The sequence below is a fragment of the Pyxicephalus adspersus genome, chromosome 3, assembly GCF_032062135.1.
Source record: "Pyxicephalus adspersus chromosome 3, UCB_Pads_2.0, whole genome shotgun sequence".
NCBI lineage: Eukaryota > Metazoa > Chordata > Amphibia > Anura > Pyxicephalidae > Pyxicephalus > Pyxicephalus adspersus.
In genome coordinates, this window is record NC_092860.1 from 141,507,956 (window position 1) to 141,522,227 (window position 14,272).

At 38.8% G+C, this 14,272-nt stretch overlaps 1 protein-coding gene across 3 annotated transcripts in view; it reads left to right on the forward strand.

Annotated features, from left to right (window-relative positions):
* The first annotated feature begins 13,610 nt into the window (after positions 1 to 13,610).
* FAM53A (family with sequence similarity 53 member A) overlaps positions 13,611 to 14,272 on the forward strand; it is a 53,749-nt gene continuing 53,087 nt past the window's right edge. For 2 of the 3 annotated variants that reach the window (XM_072406578.1, XM_072406582.1), the window contains exon 1: positions 13,611 to 13,768. The gene's annotated coding sequence lies outside the window, so the exon portion shown is untranslated. The other variant, XM_072406579.1, reaches the window with a different exon arrangement.

Here is a 14,272-nt window from a genome sequence, read left to right on the forward strand (position 1 = left end):
TGAGATGATCCTCATCATCCTATATATATATACTGTATATAAGTAAATGTAATAAAAGTCTGTAATCTACAATTGTCATGGTGATCTATGCAATGTGATATTCAAGATGTTTAGAGCTTATGTGATGACATGGTTTTTGATGTAATTATGTATTGGAAGTTTTAATGGTTCTTTTAGAAGTCTTCAAAAAGTCCCAATTATCAGAATACTTACTTGCAAATCTAGGGATGATGACACTGGATTTGTAATTGATGATGAATTTCTCCTATTACATTATGGCAGTACGTTTCAAGCATGGAAAAAAAAAGACAGGTTTTCATTAAATGTACTTTTCTTGCTTATTTATTTAAAAGTAGAAGGCTAACTGAAAACAATTTTTATTAAAAATGATTATTATTCTTTACAATTAAAGATTTTATTGAATTGAAATGACGTAGGGATTAAAGCCAAGTATTAAATCTGCACATTAGACATTAGCCAAAAAACATTTTAACAAGGTTGTTAAAATGTATTTAGGAATGCAGAAACCATATTCAGACTCTGATGCACCTCCCTAATGCAACATTCGAGCCTGGCACCAAGGACCACTGAGTTCCATTGCACCATTCCCACAAATCAATCTAACTGGCCATCTGTAGGGATCATGCTGCTTGCCATTAGAACAAATGCGGCAGTAGTAATAAAAATTCCGGTGTTTGGAAGCTTATTCATAAAAGTGTTAACTGAACACTATTTTTTGAATGGGGCGAACACAACAGTACCGTTACGTCAATTTTTTTACATTCCGCATGACCAGCTTTATAAATGGTTTCTTACGATTCAGGGGATTGGTGGGGTTAGGTGGCCAGGCAGGCTTCAATATTTTCAGACCAGGAACAAGTATAATGGCAGAACCTGATCACAGTTGCCATTTTATTTTGTGAATTGATCATTCAAGGCAAACAGTAAAATGAAAAAAAGAAGAATTAATATTATTAATAATAAATCGTATTTATATAGTGCCAAAATATTATGCAGTGCATAGGGGTTTTAAATGACAAACAGATACAAACAGTGACACAGGACGGGAAGAGGACCCTGCCTCAAAGAGCTTACAATCTAAGAGTAGGGGAAAAGAGTCAGAGATAAATAGCAAAGGGCATTAGGAGGAGGAGAAAAAGGTAAAAAAAATGTCCAGTCAGTATCACAAGTACCAGTTGTAAAATAAACTAATGCGTTGGAACAGGAATGGGAACTAAAGGGAACATTTTTTAGTTTAAAATCCTTTTACACATCCTAATGGCTCACAACAGTATGCATGTAGTATTATCGCCTACAGTTTACCACCCACATATGGCAAATTGTGTTTACGTATTCACAATCCCCATTGTAGTATCTTGAGTACAATACTAGACATTCTTCATAAGCCAAGCTCATGCAGACAGAGAAAGAAAGCATTTTTAATCAATATTTAAATAACTTTAAACAAATGTAACTTTGCCTGCAGCAAACACCTGGTTCCTTTGTTTCGTGGAAGACAACACTAACACTATCCAGGTAGAGAGGTGGTTTGGAACTGTTTTTAACCTCAAGGGTCAGCTTATTAAAAGCTGATATTTCATTTAGAATCTAGATCTCACAGGGGCTTAAAGATGAACTCTGACTAGGCAACAGACATTCAGATATGGAGCCCTTCGATCTTAAGCTACATACACAAGTTAGATCAGCGGTCACCAACTGGTGGCTTGTGGCTCTGGCCGATGCTCCCCCGAGGGGGTCGGAAGAAGGAGCCCACTGGGAGGGGCGCACCAGCCAAAGCCGTGAACCATGTCATGAACACAACCTGCCCACTCTTTCATCGAAGGCTCAGATCTGCGATGGGAGAGTGGGCGGGTTCTGGCATTGTGATATCATTATGGGGGAAGTTTCTTCTTCTTCTGTGGAAAAAAACACAGAGGGGTGACGCTTGCTTGTCCACCCCCTTTTCCGATCCATTGAAGGAGAGTCACTGGAAACGATCACAAATGATCATTTCCGGTGACAATCATCTGATGTCCATTGCACGTCTGTATAACGCTTTAACCGCTCGGGGTAGAAAAAAGTTGCTAAAAGTGGTAACCTATGGAAAGGTTAGTAAATAGAGTGCTTACCTGATCCGTCGCGTCCCGCTCCGTCCACGATCTCCGTCTTCTTTCTTCTTCCTCTGGCCGGCTTCTGCATCCAATGAGTCACCGAGGAGTTCCTGGGTGTGTACGTTGCCGGCGGGGCGGGGAGGGAAATTCAAAATCCACTTGTATTGCATTCAATACAAAATAACTGTATTGAATGCAATTCATTGAATTTATATGTGTAAAAGCAGTACATTGTTTTCAAGAACATTTATTTTACAGTATATATATTAGTATGAGTATAATATGTATTTTAAAAAAAAAAAAATTTATATAGATTTTTTAATTTTTTCAATTTATTGTTTTTACATGATTTTGTGTTTCAAACTTTATTATACTCATAATGAAAAGCATGAAAACATGAAAATACATGAAAAACAATGTACCGCTTTTAGACACATAAAACCGGAAAGAAATGAACCACTAGAGAGGTTAAAGTGAAAAGTCTCAAACTCAAGTCTATTCTCTGAAACCAATTAGAAGGCTGGCAGTCTGCAGACACATTGCTTGGACAAAGTTAAGATACTTACCAAAATTAAATCAAAACTTTACATCTAAGAATGAATTATTTCACAGTGAATTCAGCTACAGAGAGCAGTGATTACTTGTTTTAACTTTGTACCACTTGTTCAGGATTTTTAAGTATTAGACTAGATGAAGAATTCATTTAGGACAAAGAAAAGTTCTAGAACAAACCAAAAAAGTTTTTTAGTCCAGTTTAAAACCAATACATAACTGATGTGTTATAACAATATAATATTTTTTTGATTATTTTAGACTAACCGTCTGAACTTTCTAAGCAAAAAGTCTAAAAACATATGCATCCCATACGCGTATATATACATTCCATCTTGTAATGCCATGATATCTTACAGTGACTTACTGTACTGACTGTTCTGTGTATTGCAACGGTAGTTGGGGAGCTCTGATACATGCTGGATTGCATTTCAGGAAAACAAGAGATACATTTTCTACATACTGCTAAATAATAGAACCTATGCAGGTATGCTAATATTGTTTTTTTTTAACTATTAGATATTATACACATACTCTTGCAGTGCTCTATTAGACAAGCATGAGGAGAGACCAGCAGGAAATTGGGTTTTCCCTGTCTTAGTATTTCCAAAGCATCAGAGATGAGAAAATCTAAATGGGTTTGCAAATGTTTTGTAAAAGTTGTTTGAAGTTCAAAAACTTTTCAGCAAATTATACTGAAGTCTATGCGGTTTTGGAGATGGTGCAATCATGGTTTCTATTTTGGCTATTTGTAGGGCTAATAAGTAAACTTTTTTCAAACAAAAAGCACCAAAAAACATTACTGCTTCAGGGGACATGCACCAAAATACAAAATGTATTAATAAATACATGGAACAATATCTATATCCACACATACCTTTGAGCTCTTATGGAAATCTCCAAAACACTAACAATATGGCTGCTGGGGGTTCACATTAAGAAACAAAAAAAGATGGAAGACTGGGTTATTTATTTCTTCAAATTATGGTCTCTTGGGACTCACTTGACAGGGTAAAATCTATGCCGTGCATTATAAGTTGTTTCTTATTTCTAATGGGGGAATATGCAAACTTTGCATTTTATGAATCCTGAAGCTACAAGTCTATGGTAGCAGGAAACCCCAATCTCATCCCTTCATGACAATAGAATATAAATTGTTAAATCCTATTTGCAATGCTACTAAAGTGTCTAAAATCTGTACTGGTATCCTAGATTACTTACTGAAGCAGAGAACTTTCTCATCCAATACTGATCAAAGCTGGGTTAAACAAGGCCTGGTATGTCTTTATGCAACAGTTTGGCCACATGCCCGGAATCATGTAAAATCCCCGAATCTCTGTGCCAGCTACTGAGAGTTTGTGAGTCTTCCTGAGTTCTGCAAGATGCTTTCTCTGTGTGCAATCTAACATTCAAAATAATAAGACTGGAGCCTGTTATGTAATTAGTGTACAATTAATGGAAAATCTATCTGATAAAATAATAAGGAATTATTTTCAGGAACAATTTGCTGCTTATCCTGTATATCTAATCTCATTATACCCAGTGCTGTCCTGAAAGACCACAATGATGGCTTGTTAATAAAGGAGAACTGATTCAAAATAGAAATACGGCAGGTGCTAGCTTGTTTGTAAAGGTACAAGTTTTAGGTCTGTGCATATCCATGCGTCATCCCTTAGTGAGTCACTGACCTTGAACCTTGTACAAGGATGCACGTTGGGAGTTCCAGCTTCAATGGCCACATACTTTTTCTGGGACAGTGACTCACTGATTAGTAAATGATGGATAAAGATGACAGTGCTGAAGCTTGCGGAAGTTTAACAAGGTGTAAGTTATATTTTTATATATTTACACTCTGACTGTTTTTTCTTAAAGTAGGCCTATACCTAATATGTTTACTGGTTTATTTCCATCCAGTTTAATGAATGCTGATAAGCAAGGCACTATATAAGGAAGAAAAAATGACAACACTTGAGATGAGGTGTGCAAGACTGGAGTAAAATATTACTTTTCCAATCATATTCTGTCTCAGTGACAATGACCACCAGGACAAATGAAGATAATGAATCTTCTCAGTTGGGATACAAAGCTCTAAACATTCTAAGGGCTATCTAAACAATAAAATACAACTTTAAAGTATTTAAAAAAAAACTAAATGGGTAAAATTTATTTTTATTTTTATAGTACAGTTGCTTAGTTCTTAGATATTTTTTGCGTGTAACACTTACCATTTCTTCATTCCAGTGGATTTCTGTGTTTCCCTTGGAGCACTTCTGGCAGGGCCATACAGGAGAATTCCTTTATGATTTTCCAATTTAAAACATATTGGTGCATCGCCCAATGTTTACACATGTTGGTACCACCTATTCTGTGCCTTTAAGTGGCCTTGTGACTCTGAGAGTTGAGAGATCCAGAGCTTCCAGTGATCCCAGGTCTCCTGGATGTCCCTGTGACGTCAATTGCCTGGGTTCTATTGTTTCCTATCCACTAGCTTTCCCTGGATTTTGACTATATTTGTTCACTGCCTGCTTTGACCTGTTGGCTTGTCACTGATTTTGAGACTGCTCACTGAATTCGAGCTGCCCACACCAGTGTATCAGAGGGCCACAACCTAGTTTCAGCCTTCAGAGGGTCTAGTTAAGACCGGAATGATACAAAGATCCTGTCCTGTTCAGGGTTCGCACCACCCAGGAGCTATACCATGCTACCCCATCACCTAACTTAGCCATCTCCAAGTCGGTTCTGCCTTTCTAGCATGACGCATGGAGAAATTTTTGCATGAACACGATGTTAATAGCCAGGACTGACCCTTGAGATAAGGAACAGCTGGGTGTTACAACACTGGCTACTACGGGATGTTCCTTTTGTGTAAGGAGTGTGTAGGCAATTACATAGAGACTTCATACTGTCCAAGATGAGAAAGTGAAACCATGCCTACCATAAAAGTATGAAGGCTGTCATATTCCTTAGTTATGTGTCCTATGAATAAGTTACTTTTCACCACTACTTTTCCTTCATGTGTCAAAAAACTACAAGCAAAAATGTGGAGGTTGAATAAAACGTTTTAGACAAATATAAAACTTTGGTGGTCAGACATTACATTTATAAATAAAACTCTTAACCTTCAGCTTGTTGGACAGGTCATGTGGTGGTTTTGTATATCTTAGATGCTTCTTGGATGTTACTTCTAATGATCATTTTTTTTAGCCTTTTTAATGTTACCCTAACCTAAGACAAGCTTGGGTGGACAGCTGAATTGGGGTTCCTGATGTTATATTTCCAAATGTCTACTATTGATGACATTAGTGATCAGCTTTGTAATAGGATCTGCACATTAGTGATGGCCACCAAAGGGAGTGAGTGCATGTTGATTTAAAGCCAGACTAAACTCAAAATTAAACAAAGCAAATTCTAAAAGTAACCAGATTGATAATTGCACACAAACATTGCATAGAAGCTTAGTGATGAACAGAATACCTGTTTCACAGGCCATATGCAGGCTTGTATACTATAATACATTTCATTTCCAGTCATTCCAGTGAGACTATGTGACAACTAAACTAAAAAGAACAATAGATGCTTGACTACATTTTCCAGTGATCCTGCATTCCAGTAGGAAGGATGTGTCCATATGAAGGGACAACAGGACATGTAGTTCACAGGAAATATGGTGGTAATCAATTGTAAGGAGAATGATAATGAGCAGTTGTATGGGAACCAAAAGGCAGGAGAGGTCTTAGGTCTTTAAAGATAGGTGCACAACTACAGACACGCACGGCCACATAGGGGCTTTTTGAATTAAAAAAAAGCCCATTAAAAAAGGTAATAACCATCATTTTTTATAATTACATGATTGTTTTGATAATTTGCCTTGTTTCTTCCGGCTTTAGCTAGGCTAGTGAGCAAGTGATATATGTATTGATAGGCTTTTGGGATAATGCCGGGATGTTTACTGAGGTTCCTGGAAAGAGACTCTTTATGATGGCCTGGTTTTGGGACGGGAATGAAGTTGATGTAGACGATAAGCCCTCAGCAAAGGACGGAGTAGTGTGTTTTTTGGGAATGAGTTCCTTAAATATATTAGACACAATAGTCCTCCAAGTTCTCCAAGACTGAAGAAGATAAACTATCATAGGTAAACTTGGGTGATCCATAAAACCTCTGTTGGATCACCCAGGTTCTCCAATGACAGTCTATCTAGAGCTTTAAAATATCAGGCTTAATATTATTAAACAGTAGGGATGGTACCTGGCTGTAATGACAATACATGCCTAATCCAAGTTTGGGATACAGTATCCTAGTCCATTCTCAGTTTGTAATTGGAACATTGGTGAGAACTATAAAATCAATAACACCAGGACTCTAAGAACAACGATAACCTCAGAACAAAGACAGGTTGTCCGTTTTATGGGTTCCTAGCTGCTGCAGAGTAAGCAGGTATTAGTTCTTAGATGTAAAATTTCCATTCACACCAAAAGGAAAAGGAAATCACCAAAGTCTTTTTACCTAGTGTACTGGATGTCCCCGTCTAATACTGGTTATGCACGCATTAATTTAGATTTTTGTTTAGTAATATGTTCTTTTTCTGGGGCTCACACATTTAAAATTTGATCCAAATTACATCTGATTTTATTGTCAAAATTTGCAACCACATCTCTAAATCTGTATTTCTTTAGGGTTTGTGCATGCCCTAAAAGTATCAAATGAGAAATCATTTTAAATAATGCCACACATGTTACAACCACCTTGAAAAGCAAAGTATTTGGGTTTGTCGAAAGTACCTGCAAAAGCTTCAATTTGTGTTTAATTTGTAGATATGTTAGACCTACCATAAACATCTTTTACTTATTCTTATGCAAAATGAGTTCTCTTTTTTGTTTGTCTGTTACATGTCACATGGGTCAAAAGAGCAAATTGGTTTTCCTGGAGTTCCACAATTCCTACAGCCATTTTGGGGACACAATGACCCCCTTTCCCATTGATTACATGGAATATATTATCCTTGAGATTGGAGGCCGTTGTGTCTCAGTAGAAGCTGTAATAAACTCTATTAAAGCATTATATTACTAAAATCTGGGTGTGTCAACTTTTTATATTTTGGTTTATCATGGTGCCACTGTTGTTGAGCATTCCTGTGATATTGCCATTGGTATTGTGAATACAAATACCTGGCTTTGTTTTACATCTTGGTTTAACCCTTCCATGCAAAATTAAAAAATGGTCTGGACATACACTAATAAGTACACTGGGTTACATTGATGTTGTGTCAATGGTTAAGGAAAAGATTAGGCTCATGCCAGCATGTTCCCCTGGGGACGTATTTCTTTGCAAAGGTTCTGGAGACATTGTGACTGCACACTTGCAAAACAAAAGCCCCCAAAAGATTGTTTCCAGGCCAGAAGATAGAACAGTATATTTCCACTTCCTGCCCGGTCAACCAGGATATGCTTTCCAAGTCTGCTTTCTGAACACAGTGCTAATCCTGTACGAAATGTCTAGGCCAGGATTTACAGTTTGACATGGTTGGTAGCCATTATGACTACACACAAGCAACTTTGTATCGGCATTGCTAAATACAATAAGAAACAAGATATTTGTGGTCCAACCTTGGCTAATAACCAGTTATTCATGTGTTTAAAGGTCGGAGAGAAGTCTAAGGTAACACACTCTCACATTACAGCATACCAGACTCTGTTTGAACAGCCACAGCTTGTATTTTCATGCTGTTGCCACTGTCCCTTTCTGCATGAGAGGTTAGCATTTTGTGTCACCAACATTTGTTTTAAATATAAATTGCCCATACACTTGTTTTTGTAAGGCTTTGGTTGAATATCAGATTGGAAAATAATGTTGTACTATGGATGACCAGTTGTAGAATTGCAGCAGAATAAATAGTTCAGGGTGTTTTGCATGAAGGTTTATTGTAATGTTGGGGCCCTCAGCTGCCCATTACACACCATTTCTTTACTTTTCTGCCACTACATTAGTGCCATGACATACCCAGTCCTTCCATGCAACAGCGGTGCTTGGGGATTGGCATTTAGTATGGACGAGGAGACCTCATTCCTGTACAAGCCCCAAACCATCACTTACACTGGGCTTATTCTCCTTGCTTCTTCAGGCAGAGTGATCAGGGAATGAGATGTTAAAGTCGCAATAAAGGATAATTATTTCTTCATGGTTTCAATAATCCTCTTCTGCTACTCCAGCAAACCAATGTTCTACTTACCTACCTCTGATCCTCCAGAATCTTCACATCTTTCCAGAAGTCTCCTGGCTGGGCTCCTCTTCTGCCACATGCATACTGCAATCTTTATTTTTATTATTATTATTATTATTATTAATAATAATAAACAGGATTTATATAGCGCCAACATTATGCAGCACTGTACATTAAATAGGGGTAGCAAATGACAGACAGATACAGACAGTGATACAGGAGGAGGAGAGGATCCTGCCCAGAAGAGCTTACAATCTAGGAGGTGGGGGAATTAACACACAATTGGAGGGGATATAGAATGGTGGGAAGTAGTGAGGGATTTAAAAGATAGAAGAAGACGGCTAGGCAAGTTTGAAAAAATGGGTTTTGAGTGCTCTTTTAAAGAGGAACTAAACTCAAAAGTCCCCCAAAACCCAAAAAATTCACTTACCTTTATTCCTGCAGGGATGCCGATCAGTCTGTAGGTCTCTTCCATGGGGTTCTGCGTCATCCCAGCATCCGTCTTTGTGCCGGTGCTCCGGGCACTGCCATCTTTTCCCCTTCTTCCTGGTTCTTCTTCCTATGTCACCTGACCCAGGCGTGAGATCGGGAGACGTACATGGGAAAAAAATTGCCAATCTCACTGCGCATGCGTGAGATCGGCAATTTTTTAGCCTTTTTTCACAAAAATGCTTGAGCACCCAAGAGTCTCCCAGGATGCGTGACATAGGTATGCCGGAAGATTTGCGTTCCAATTTAATCTTGATCACCTAGGCAATCGAGAATTAGGGGGTGGGCTGCAACTCTTTTTTTTTTTTTAAAGTGTTGCACTAAAAAAAAAACAAAAAACCAACAGAATTGTTACATAACACAAAAGGGTTGTCTCCCCTTTTATGTAAAGGGAAAATTGTGAGTTTATGTACGCTTTAAGCTCTTATTGATATTAGGTAGTTATTGATCATCTACCTGGTTACCACTCTGCACCTATATACCAGCCAATTATTTGCCTGATCAATGTATCCCCTTTGGTCTGACTGCCAATCCCTATTTAAAGTACAGCACTGTATAATATGTTAGCGATATATAAATAATAATTTTAGCATAGAATGTTTTGGAGCCACATCGCAAAGAATGTGAATTGCCAATCAATATTTGGTATATCGATCAAACATCAGTCACAAATGTTCTATTTTAAAATAAATTTGCATTGAACTTTCAAATCACACATATGTTTAAAAAAATGCCCAGTGTAAGGCTAGCATAGCTCTTGGGGGTAGTGTGGGGGAGGGACAGAGCAGTTAAAGGATAACTATCAGAGCAGAACATTTGCAATCCAGGCTCTAAAAAATGTGTCTCTGCCTCCTTTACATTTTGCTGAGTGACAGCATGACTTACACAAAGCAAACATCTCGAAAATGTACATTGCATCATGGAAACTGAAGCACATTTTCCTTAGTAATGAGATGCAATGTGTGTTTTCACACACCTAGTCCCCCACTCTAGGGAAGCCATTGAGATGAATGCAAGCTGTAACATCAGAGAAGGCTGACAGTGCAGACTGCATTCAGGTTTGCAAAGGCTGCATTTTATTTACTGCAATGCAAAGAATACTTGTTTGTATTAAAACATTATGGTCTATCAATCTTTTACACTCAAGGTTCCAGGAAAGGCTCATCAAAGAGAGAACACCAGTATTCCCTTTTGGTTCCACCCTGAACACCAACTGCACTTTTACTTAACCTATGGGGTGTTAGTAGAGTGCAGATTTTTTCAAACTTTTTACCCCAGAGCAGTGTTTCTTTACCAGGGTTCCTTCGGAGGTTGCTAGGAGTTCCCTGAACGATGAGTTTTTGTGACTATCAGGTCAGTTTAAGGGACACCAATGATCTTTTTGGCTACCTGTAAGGGTGACATTCTTCCTAATGGCCAGCAATATAAGAGGCAATTTTCGTACTGACCACCACACTAATATACTGTGAGCTGTGGATATATTATTTATAGCAGGGGTTCCATGTCAATCTGAAAGTTATTTCAAGGATTCCCTCATGTTAAAAACCTTGTGAAAGGCTGCCATAGAGGAACCCTTGCAATAAATATTGTATCTTGGGGAACTTTAAATAAAATTCATTGGAGTTAGTGGGAAAAAAGTGCCACATTTACAGCCATCTAAAAAGAAAAATGGTGTCATGCCACTTGCTCTGCCAAATGGTGTTGTTTCCAGGAACCATGCAGATTCCAGGATCCATCAAAAAGGAAGGATAATCAGGCTTAGCTCAAGGAACCCCCAGCAATCAGGGGTGTAGTGGGGCGGGCATGGGTGAGAACGTTGTGTTCCAACTTTTTTCACGTGCTTACTCTTTTTTTACAAAGAATTGTTTGGTGGCCCAGGGCTCTGGCCGGTCTGTCCCCCTAAGAGGTCAGAAAAAGGACCCCGCTGAGGTGGGTGTGTGTGGGGGGGGGGGGGGGGGGGGGGCGCACTGGCCAGAGCTGCGGACCATGTCTCCCATTTTGAATTGCAAGCTCAAGGAGGTGGGCGGGTTGGGTCTTTGAACTCTGGGTCTGAGCCTGCGATGTGAGAGTAGGCGGGTTCTGGTATCATGACGTCACCTTGGGGAGGTGTCTTTCCCATTGACTGACACAGGCAGGGGTGTATTGGGGTGGGCACATACCATGCCCCTCTGGAAAAGTCTTCGAGCCGTGCATGTGATGAGGTTATGAGTAAGGAAGTCTTTAGTAGGTCTTAGGAGGAGTAAAGAGAGCGGCTAGGGGAGTATTTTTCTATTAGGTGAGTGAGACAAGAACTGTGGAGGGATTTGAAGCCAAAGCACAGCCAATGAAGAGAACTACAAAGAGAGGCGGCAGAAGAAGAGGAGCGGTGGGAAGGATAGATGAGTCTGGCTGTTGATTAGGAATATTATCTGCATAAATATGGATATTATATCTCAACATTCATAATAAATTGTAGAGGAGAGAGTCGGGTTAGTGGAATACCAGAAAGGAGGAGGTTACCCCTAAACAGATAGATTTGCTTTGACTTATCAGGCACTTAATGCATGTAGTCCCATGTTGTTCGGATCACTGTACTTTCTTTTTAATGGGACTGGGGCCTCATTAATCATTTGGGAGATTTATCACCTCTATTTCTCTCGGAGACCTTTGTCACCAAGAAAGTGAGAAAAGATCCTAAATGTTGGGCTACCACTAAAAAAGGAGAGCAAATCTTTTAGTTGGGACACTGTGCCAGTTGTTGCACTGGGTATTTTCCCTACTTTGGAGAGAATTTCCCCCAAAACAGAAAGTGTGGGGAAATTTTCCTAACCGGATATTGCTAGCAAAATAGAGAGATGGTAGTACTGTACCAGTGGCCTGCCAACAAATATTCCATATTTTCAGTTAGTGAGATGAAAGTACTCAATCAAAAATGGATAAAAAAAAAGTTTATTTTCAACCATTATTTTTAAGTGGGAAAAAACGGATTAAAAATTAACCAGAAATTTTATTTTTGTTTTTTTTTAATGGTTGCGCCTGTGTTGCGTTTCTTGACCTTTAAAACATGGGGAAGCTCTTGAGATAACTCTTCAGGACTTCATATACCCCCTTCTATAATTGCCATATCCACAGTTCTCAGTATATTAGCGTGGTGGTCAAAGAAGGGGGACGAATGTCACCCTTATAAACAAAAAGATCATTGGTGTCAGGTACATGGACCCAAGAGGCACAAATTGATATATGTTCAATGCTCCCCTACAAAGCTCCTGGAGGAACCCTAGTTGTGAAACATTTGGTTAACCCCTCGTTGTATTTATAATAAATATTAACCCATTGGATGCATCTTTTCCTATTCAATCAGATATAATAATGAAACTTGATGAAAAAACTTGATCAGACATTTATCATTAATAATGGATTGAGTACCAATGTGAAATGCAATGTTATAATCAATTTTAGAGCAGATTTCTGTTAAAATCTAATGGATAACTGGTGCAATAATACATACAAAAATCAACATTCCTAAATTGATTATTGTTTAGGCAAATATTGATTAGAATGCATATATAGATATACCTCCTGTGAGTCCAGAGCCTGGGTTCTAGATTGCTGTTAGCCAAGGCACCCAGCACCATGCCCAGCCAAATGCCCAATCAGCACCATGCCAAATGCCCCATGCCTATTGCCCCATTAGCACTATGCTCAGCCAATTGCCTCATCAGCACCATGCTCAGACCATTGCCCTATACCCCATCAGCACCATGCCCAGCCAATTGCCCTATGCCTATTGCCCCATCAGCACCATGCTCAGCCCACTGCCCCATCAGCACTGATCACAGCCAATTGTTCTATGCCCATTTCCACATCAGCATCATGCTCAGCCTATTGCCCCATCAGCCCCAATCCTGTTGCCCCATCAGCCTCATGCTCTGCCCTCCCCACACAGCTGCATCTCCCAGGTTCCCACGAGGTTCTTTGTTTATAATCTGCAAATCGGATCAAACCATTCTTCTCCCAACACTGGGTAAATTACTCTTCACTATAGTACTTAACTCTTACATGCCATCTCTTAATTCTCTAATTATTACTTCCTTTATACAAGTTTACAATTATTATCTTCCCTTCATCAAAGCTCAAGCTTTCCTATTCAGATAACTGAGTCTATACCCACAAATCGCTTTCCTGCCTCCCCTATGGGTCGCACACACATGGTATCGCCTGAAGCTTTAAAAGTTCCTGAGTAGCAACGCTGCAGCTCACTATTACATAGTAAGAGGAAAGAAACTGTAAGGGGAAAAAGTTTTTTTTTTCTACTTTTCTTTTTGTTCCTTTGCTTCCTCTTCCCGTATTTGTGTTTGTGAAGTGAGTGAGACAAGTTGAAGGAGTGTACATTCCCCCTCTCTGGACTGGAAGAATACAGGTAATTAATGCTGGTCTGTGTGCAGAGGACCTCATGCAAGAGAAGTGACCAGGGGGCAGACATTGGGGGTCCCCTTCTTCTCCTCCCCTGCAAGATTTATCCTGCTCACTCACACAAACCCCTCTACAAACTACACTCCCCTATCTGCAAGCCCCATTCATGTCTGATGTCCCAGGCATTGCTTATGGAGAATACAAAGTAACAATTGTGTACATTGTAACCTTGTATGTAAGTACTGATCTCATCATGTCATTGTTGTATGTCTGGAATGTAATGCAGGGCTGCAAGTTAGGGTCATGCACACATTTTCTAATAATGTCTGTATAAAAACTTCCCATATATTTATACATATATATTAAATATAAATATATATATATATATATATATATATATATATATATATAGTGTGAGTTTGTGTAAATATTTTTTTTACATTTTTTATTTAAATAATAGTATAGTACAAACTTTTATACTAACATTTGTTTTCAAAGCAAAATAGTATTG